Raw genomic sequence first — 10,081 nt, forward strand, 5'->3', positions numbered from 1 at the left:
GGCAGTTGTTTATCAAGTGATCTTAATAAAGGAATCTGAGGAGTCTTATCTAAGATTGAGATGAGGTTATTTGGGTTGCAAAGTCTTGTCCCTAAAAAGGATAGATGGAGAAACTGATTCTGAGGTACTTGGCGCTTGTGGGGCAAGCAACACTGGCTGGAAGGCTAGTAGAGGCAGTGCTTAGGGTAACAGGGCAACATGCAGAACCTGGAAGAGGCAGCCAACAGCTGGTATCTTAGGAGTATGGCCTGTGGGAAGGGAAGTGAGGACAATGTTTGTATGTGCATCTGCTCTTAATAGTTTCTTTTTGAAGTGAGTCACCTGCTGCTTTGCAGTCAGGTGGAGATAAATATTCCTTTTGTGGAAGACCATGCAATACAAGTACCTAATTCTGCAAAGATGTGCACAATGAGGAAACATTTTCCTCATTGAAACTGTGCCTGTGAGAGTGGCTTAGTTTAGAAGTAATAGTTCAACTGAGGGAAGTTACAAAAAACTGATGGACAGGATTTATTTAGCTGTGTTTTGGGAAGGAAGGCTTAAGTAGCAGTTAAGCAATTACCTCATTTTTAGAGGGATATCTAGTGTGATTGAGACATCAGCTCGGTAAAATCAAACACTGCATTTTACTATTCCTTCTGAGTTCACTCAGGTTTTTCTCAGATAGTATTTTAAGTGGTGATTGCTGTTTATTAGTTATTGTTGTATGACACTGGTATTGGAATTACCTTGAAAAATGGTGCAATACATTGCAGTTTAGTGTTTACCCCCTTTCAAAAGTGCTATAGCCTTCTGACAGCAGAGTTGGCACTTGAAGATATATAGCCATAATTTATGTAATCTATATCTTAACACATACTCGACTTAAGAGAGAAAATACCACAATTAGTGCTTTGACTTTAAGATTCTATTTGTGCTAAATATCAAAATGAGAGAAATCTGTTCACAGCATCATCCAATTATAGCACTGCTTGTATTAAAGAAGCATCCAAGTGTGCTTGTTTGGGATTTCCTTGGTCAAGTTGATCTGGAATCATAGCCTGAGTGTAAAATTTCTGTTTCTAGATTCCTATCTTAACTTAGTGGCCAAACTTTTCATGGTTTGTGTCCAAGTTTCCTGATAATGTTGCAATCAGATTTGTAATTGCGTGATAAAAGCTGGAACCAGTTCATGTTCTTGCATGAATCTTTTGTTTCAAGTAGGTTTTGATTGTTCCCAGGCAAGCATTACAAATGGTAACAGGGAAGATGGCATGCCTTAGTTTGGCACTGTATGTTTGCAGCATCTCAGGCCAAATTCTCAAAAAGAAACCCAAACAAGCACATCAACAACAAACCAAGCATCCAACGCACCAATCCACAACCCTGAAAGAAAACGTGGAAAAAAAAAACCCACAAAAACAACTCTTAAAACTCTCAAACCAATAGCAACAAAGAAGTAAACAAACAAAAACAGCCCTGAAGATGATAATGTAAGGCATTGGATTATGGTTAGTGTTTTGGGTAGTGCTGCCTGGATATTTATTGAGATTTTGTAAGACAAGTTTGTATAATAAAGTTTGTAGGTAGAAAGCAAATCTGCAAGTTGCTTGTCCTCAGTCAAAAAGGAAAAACTTAAGTTGAAATTGGGTAGCTAATAATATAACTGTCTCTTGCTGAAGCTGTTTTGCTCTGGTAGAATACCCATTAGAAATCTGTTTTGAAGAGGTAATAATGGGGATAGGGGTTTTAAAGGGAAGCATGCCCTAAATGAAAGGGAGCTGTCAAAGCAGAAGGTGAATGAATGCTGACATGAACAAAGCAGAGATGGTCAGCTGAAAGGTGCGTTTAAGTATGTATAAACGTTGTCCAGAATTCAGCTGCCCAAGGCTTAGTTACATGAAGAATGGATATGAGCTCTTGGCTTAGCTTCGAAAAATCACTGAGCTGAGAGTGTTTGGCAAAGCTGTGAAGAAAAATGTCTACAATTTTGTTTGGATTTGTTTCTTACTCTGATAGAAATAGTAACTCATGAACATGAAGGAAAAATCGAATTATGAGGCATGAGGAGGGAAAAATTGAGATTTAAAAGACAGCAATTAGAAAACATTGAGTATTGGCTTGGTCAAGGAGTAACAGGAGGGCAGCCTCCCTCTTCAGCTTTCATGATTGCCATGCCAGCAGGGATGAGGAATGTGTTTGACCTTTCTGTATGCTGATGAAATTTTTAACAAATATATAAAGGTCATCTATTATGCTACTTGCAAAATGGTAGAAGCTATTTAAACAGCAGGGAGGAGGGGATGCCTAAGATGTGGGAGGAAAATGAAAAGAGCTTTGAGATAGGGAACTAGATTATTATTGTCTAGAAAACAAAGGACCAAGCAGGTGAAAGAAGGAGACCTAGAAGCTCTATTTTATGTATACGCATGTATGTGTGTGAATACATGAAAAGGGTAGACTGAGTGTTACTATAACCGAGAAAATTCAGAAACACATTAGAGAGCAATTCTGGAAACTAGCAGCATCTAAAGGAACAGGACAAAGAGCTAGGAAGGGTGCAAGATGCCCTTTGGTGTACTTTTAAAAGGAAGTGGTGGAGTGTAGTGGCAGCTCCGTTCAGGATGAAGGCAGGGCATCAAGACCAGCCACCCAAGTGGATTGTTTTACACTTGCCCTGTGAGAACAGAATAAGGCTTTCCTGAAGCAAATGGAGAAGGGGGGAGAGAGAATTCTCTGCATTCTTCTTAGCTTGTTGCATCAGGCTCGTTTTAAGGTTTTGCAAGGCACATTTTCATTGAATATCCTAAGTGGGGTGTTCTTTTTTTGTAGATTCTGGTTAATAGCAGTGTTTTAAAGCTTATGTCTTTGACGAACAGATTTAATCCACAAATAAAGCAGGCTTAAACTGCTTATAGCCCTTCAGAAACATCTAATTTTTAATTTTATTTATTTATTCTGTCTATACCAGAAGTCCTGCTTTGGATGCGTCAAAACTGGCTTTTGGAGATCTTGCTGGAAGTTCTGGGCATCGTTATTTTACTCTGTTGAAGCTCCAGTGGAGTTAACAGTTTGAAGTTATTTTAGAAGTGCCTTTGGCGACTTGAGGCAAGAAGGAATCTATGCTATTGCTACTCAGTTAATAATCTATTACAAGTGACTGTAGTTCTTGAAACTACTAATACGTGAAGACCTGTTCAAAACTTACGTAGATGTTCTCCAATGCCATAATAAATTCTGGTCTGATTGGCTATCTCTAGTTCTGTTGTTAAGAAGTGATAATGTCTTCACCAGTTTCTGATTACTGCTGCTTGCATGAGATTGTTATGGGATTTCTGGTTTTTTTTGCTTGTTTGTTTCTCCCCTCTATCTTGCCAAGAGTGGCATTTTTCCCCTTTCTGACTTGTTTGTAAGCAGCTGCAGTGATCAAAACTATCTCTCTAAGCTTTCATTTTTATAGAGTTGTGAATGTCTGTTTAAAAAAATATTAAATGCAGGCATAAATATATAAATATAAGTAGCAATAACAAAAATCTGCAATAAATTAATGTTTAAGGTATTTGATATCATGTATCTGTAGATGAAGCTGGTACATCAGAACTAATGGTGAAAAATGCTTAATTTAGATTCTCTGACTGCATTGTAATTCTGTAATAGGAACATCTGCACGAATAAATTACAAATGTAGAAGGCTACTCTCCTACAGAGTCGCATAATAGTTTGTCATGAGAGCTTAAACACATATCCCTCCACAGCTTTCCAGCTGCAACAGGGATACAACAAAAACACCGTCAATCCAAAGCAGTAAAACTTGGTTTCTTTCACTTGTAGAAATAAAGATGAACAGTCCTGCAAATCAAGCTGATTTGCAGCAGAAATGCTACCCTGTAAGCCAGGGTTGTTTTTGAGATGGTCTAAAGAATCTGCAGCTAACATGCATGCATAATAAGCTTCTAGAAATTTAGTAGAGATGCAAACAAACTTCTAGACTTGGGTCTGTGCACTGTGGAGTGCTTGAAGATCAAATGAAGTCTTGAAAGAGATCTGCTGCGTGAAGAAGATTCAAGTAATCTTATTGACACACCAGCCTCTTCCATTTCTAAGACAACATCTTGTCTTGCTCATTGTGGTCAGATTTTTTTATTGGTGTTCTTATATTAAACATCTGGATAGAAACATGTAATTAAGATCAACTGCTGAAGATTAATTCTCTTGATTTCCAAAAGCTTGTTCACATTCGGAATGCCTTAGCCTGTTTCTTACACGCACTGACCACTTTTCCCTTTTCATCCAAAATATATTCCTGTAGTTATGAATTACACTGGCTTATAACCTTTCTGGTCCCAGTCCATCTTACCCTTATCAATTTTTCATTACTTTTTGGTGCGGCATAATCCAGTTAACCTGAAGTTAATGAGTAGCATTGCAGATCTATATACATATCTTTTTTTCTAGTCTGTATGTATTTTTTTATTTTCCATTGAAAAAATCTTGATGTTATAAGTTAAAGTTGAAGGCATAATGTTAACCGTTTTGTTATGTGTTGTCTAAACAAGAAAGCTGTCAGGCTCTTACTTGTATATCACTATAATTTTCCCTCTTGAAATTGGTATCCTGGCTATCACAGAATTAAAGAATGGCCCGGGTTGAAGGGACCCCAAGGATCACCAAGTTCCAACTGCCCTGTCACATGCAGGGCCACCAACCTCCCCATTTAATACCAGACCAGGCTGCCCAGGGCCCCATCCAATCCAGTCTTGAACACCTCCAGGGACAGGACATCCACAACCTCTCTGGGCAGCCTGTTCCAGCACCTCACCACTCTCTGTAAAGAACTTCCCCCTGATATCCAACTTAAATCTCACCTCCCTCGACTTAAAACCATTTTCCCTTGTCCTGCTGTTATCTACCCTTTCAAAGAGTTGATTCCCCTCCTCTTTGTAGGTACTGGAAGGCTGCAATGAGGTCACCTCACAGCTTTCTTTTCTACAGGCTGAACAAGCCCAACTCCTCAGCTTGTCTTAGTATGGGAGGTGCTCCAGTCCCCTGATCATCTTCAGCTACTTCTGTTTGTGCTACTTCCATAAATATTCTACTGTTACATATACATAACCTACTGCAGAATCAGACTTAGTTTTTCTGTAGTATCACAGATGCACTGTTTTAATTTAACTTTCTGCTTCAACAGTTCATTAAAGCAAAAATTAGTCGAGGTTAAACTGCATTTTCCAGAAAGGAATAATGAACTCTTTGCTGAATAAATGAAGCAGAAGTGCATTGACTTTCGCATCCGTCTCGCACAAGGGGAAAAAGACCTTGATGTGCTTTATTTTAAATGTTGTGCAAGCCAGTTGTTTCGCAGGCAAATACTTGCTGATGAAATTATGTTAGTAAACTTGCCTGCAATTTTAGGAAAAAAAATCTGCTTGTAAAAGGAAAATGTCAGGTTTTTTTTTTTCTTTTTTTTTTTTTTAATTTTACTCTAACATTACTTTGCTTCTTTATTATCATTTTTGACTGTACTCCACTGGGACTCTTCCAGATGAACTTCATGAAGTCTATCTAACAAAATTTGTCTTGAAGGTATATTTTACTTGGATCATAACTACTCGACTTTGCTGATTTAAATACTCTTTTCGGTGGTTATCATAAATAAGATTTTGCTTCTGGGATCATGTTTGGAAAGGTGAGAAAGCAGCCTGAAGGATTCTTTACAAAACCTTTACAGAACCTTTACAAAAAGACAACTCACAGTCTTGTCCCCCTGTTTACGATACTCAGCTGCTAGTGGACGATGTCAGTACCAAAATCCCTGCTGATTTCAGAGCAAGAAGTTATGTTAAAATTCTGTGGTAGACAAATAGAACTAGATAATAAAACAAATAAAAAGATATCAAGTTATATGAAAAGTTCTCCACTCGGAAGAGCATATGTAGCTGTCAGATATGTGATATTAAGGCTGGATGTGGCCATCATATCACGAATAAATTAGGTTGGAAGGGACCTCAAAGATCAGCTAGTTCCAACCTCTTGCCGTGGGCAGGGTTGCCAGCCACTAGGTCAGACTGCCCAGAAACCCATCAAATAGGCAATGAAGCCTTGAATGCCTCATCATAACAGGGAAGGAGGTGAGATGGGGGTAACATGGAGAAATGTGTAGTAACATATGTTATGGGCCAAGTCAGGCAGCACTGACGAAGTTGTTGAGGCCCCTGTGGTAAAATAGATCATCTGTATTTGACGTTATTGCGCTAAATGGAAGATATTTCTTCCCTTTCTATCTGGCCTTGAATTAGGTTAAGCTTCCAGCTGCTTATCAATGTTCTCACGATAGTTGCCTGTGCTTTATATTGTTATTTCTGAATCTGACTTTGCGTACTTACAATTTGTAGGAATTTAGATAGAGGCTTCTCAGAAATGTGCCAGTTGACCTGGAACTGATGATTTTCTTGCTTCAAATAACAAGTGCTAATGTCTGCCTTGACTGTAAAAATAACACCTGAACTACAACTTATGAAAAGGTCAGTAATTTTCTTCTGTGAGTCTTGTGTATGTGTGACAATGGAAATATCTTGTTCATCTATTTCTCACCTCTTGCCTCAAACGTGGCTTTCATAGATGCATCTGCTGGGCACCAAAATCCCCCCCAAAACGTAAGTATCTTTCGTGACTGAAGAGACTTAGAGACCATGTAGTCCATAAGCGAATAGCAAGACGATATGGAGTGTATCCATGATTAAAGTATTACAAGATGTCCTACTAAATGTCATTTTAAAGCTGTGTCCTCATTCAGACTTGATTTGTAGCAGAAACGTTCGAAGAAAGTCCCGTCTATCTACAGAACTCCGAATGGCGGTGTTGTGGCACAAATCAGGCTGTAGGTGGCAGCGTTGCTGCATGCCAAAGGCCATCCCCTGCTCGCTCAGCTCTGAAAGGGTTTGATCGGAGCTTTTGAAAACACGTGTTTGATGTAGGATATGGGAAGGGTTTGATAGCGCTCCCTTCTCCATAGAATTGAATATTAGGAAGAAACAACGTGAGAAGTGTTAAAATGCACATGTGATGGTGCTTCCAAATGCATTGGTTGTGTGGTTTCCTCTCTTGTAGAAATAATAAAAGCTGGGTCTGTTTCAGCTCCCTGTGAGAGCTGCATTGACGAATAACTTCTTAATTTTCATCTTTGGAGGGGTTTGGATATCTTCTAAGATATTTCTGAAAACACTACTATAGCAATGACATTCTGGAAGACACTGAAAAACCACAGAAGCTGGTAGAAATAAGTCTGGATTTGTAGCCTCCTGGCCTTATGTGGAAGATATCCCTATATAGGGATACAGGCCAGCAGTTTGACTTGGTTTGTGCAGTGGGTACACTTGTTATTGTTATGGTAGTCCTACTGAAAGACATGAGAGTAAATAAAAGCAGCTTTTTGCGATAATGTTTTCCTTAATTAATTGTTTGGCTGTTTTTGATATTAATTACACCCTGAATAATTCCAGGAATTAGGGTTGAGGTGAAAAGCAGATGGGTTGAGCTTGATATGGCAGCTAAATTGTAGACAGTGATAGAAGCATTGATGTAAGGCAAGGCAGGCTGTGCATCACTTCTTTAGCTGTCCTGCCTGGCTTAGCTACCCTCAGGATCAGAAGCCAAGTACAATTAGATTTAAAAATAATAATAATTAAGAAAGTATCCAGTGACTATGCTGGGGGGTTTTAATTACAGATTTATGGGGATTATTGGCCATAGTCTCTATAAGTCTTTTTTTGGTACTGCCAGCCGCATTTGAGCCCCTGGTCAGGTCTGCAGTTTGCAAAGAATCATTATTCTGTCCCTTGCCTGCATATAGGTCTACTAACAAGGTTTCCATCTTTCCAATCAACATTGTTTTTGCATCTTGATCAGGTAATGACCAAGCTCAGTATGTCTGTCCAAGACATGAATTAAACCATATTGCTGAAGTAAGTCTAAAACAAAGTCCTTGGCTCATACTTCTGTAGCTCTTGTAGGCAGCTGTTCCTTCGGCACATTGCTCCACAGTCCTCTTCCCATGCTGGATGCTTGTTTATGTTCTATGTCCCCCACTGTGCGAGACTGGCCTGTTCCCTGTGCATCTAAGTCACAGGAAAGATGAGGACCATGGTGTCTTCAGAGGTGAATTGTGTATGAGATGGACCCTGAAGGAGTAACTAAAAAGACATCTTTGAGCCACAGATATATAGTGGGACAGTCAATTCTCAGTGAGGTTTTGGCCCAGTTTCTGGAGATGGTCCAGAGCAAAGCAGATCCTGATAATCCCACTATTTCTAAGATAGCAGCAGGTAGAAGCTGCTTTTAAGCCTCAGCTAGATCTACAGAGAAGTTTAGCAGGGATAAAAAAAGGTGACTGAAATTCTGTGGAAGTGAAATATATCTGAAGGAAAGAAAGCTCAAGGAGCAGTAAGATGAAAGAAGTATTGAGGATGTGTTTGAGGGATGTAAAGGAATGAGAAGTTCTACTCTTGAGAATGTGTAACTTTTTAAAATCTTGAGTGGTATGGCACAGGAAAGAAGTACATTTATTAAAAAATTAAAACACACAAAAATGCTTCATGACTGTGTAAACTATAAAGGCAGATAAACTTGCTGAGTTTACAGTAATCAATCAGCTATTTTGAAAAGACTTAGGTGGCAGTCATGTGAAAGATAAGGCAAAGCACTCTTTTACGAGGCATATTATTGAACTACTATTTTTCTTAGCATATCATGTTTCCTTTTTTTCACCTTACGCAGTGTTGAGCTTGAAAATAAAAATATCAAGAAAGCATCATTAATTCATTAGCTAGAAACAGAGACTGAAATATAGGTGGCAGTAAGGGCATCTTCAGTCTTATTGGAACAAATTTTGATTGACTGTTCTTGGAAATGCTATTTTGGTTTGTCACAGTTAGCTATTCTGTGTGAATGGTTATGGGCAATACTGCTTCCACTTCATGATTTTGATTCCACAAAATTACATCTACTGCTTTTGTACTTCCTGTGTTTTTTGTTTGTTTGTTTGTTTGTATACATTTTAGCAATTACAAATGCTCCTAGAGCTTTTGTTCTTAGAAATTATATTGCAGTTACTGGTATCTGCTTTATTTCTCTGATAGATGACCCTAAGCTATTGTGAAATTACTTCTGCATAAAATACAAGAAACCTTAGAATAAATATTCTTATTTATACTCACCCATGCAGAATAATTTCTTTGCTTATTCTGGGAAATGTAAGATGCTACTTCTTATGGATTGCATATGAACCTACTAGAGTGCCAGCGTTATAATGTACAAATCAAGCAGACAAAACATTTGAACTCCAGTTGAGACCGGTTGTATTTTGTGCTCTTGTATTAACTGTGTGCAGGCTAATAGAAACAGTATTGATATTTTATACTTGCTGTATTTTTTTTATTAAATACTGTCTATGTTATAATAACGTGTGTATACTCATATGTTCCTTAAAGCCAGTAACTGGATGTTTCTCATGCCTAAACTAGTTAGAACTGTGTTCCAAATTTTTGATTATTTTTTTTTTTTTTAAGGCTAAGAAATCCATTTTGTGGTTTCACTTTTAAGAGTCTCTCTGCCTCAGCTGGTTTCTGTAATGAGGACAGGATTCATTAGCAGCTACATTGCATGCTATTGCTCTGAAAAGATTTGATAGATTGTCTCAGCCTTGCTGGTTCTTGTGGAGAATGAAATAAAGGAGATGTGATCATTTACAAGATTCTCTCAAAGAAATAAGGAACAGTCCCTATTACAAATCAACTTGGATGAATCCTACAGATGATAGCCTGAGCACATGGGATTTGATTGCTTGTTTTTCTGGGAGCGCCCTTTGGAATTTGGCCACTGGCATGGGGATATAGGAAGCTGAGTAATTTCTGCAATAATCAACTAATCACCATGCATTGGCTGCTAGGCAATAAGTAGTGTAAGTCATTAAACCTGGTGTCCATTAAATCTGGTCTTTCTGGAACAAGTGAGTGATTAGGTCAGAGATACATCTCTGTGCTGTTCAGTTGTGAGTAAATATAGCATCTGCTAAGGCTGTAAACTATTATTTTTCATATAATACAAA

Source organism: Meleagris gallopavo, chromosome 4, assembly GCF_000146605.3.
Source record: "Meleagris gallopavo isolate NT-WF06-2002-E0010 breed Aviagen turkey brand Nicholas breeding stock chromosome 4, Turkey_5.1, whole genome shotgun sequence".
Classification (NCBI taxonomy): Eukaryota; Metazoa; Chordata; class Aves; order Galliformes; family Phasianidae; genus Meleagris; species Meleagris gallopavo.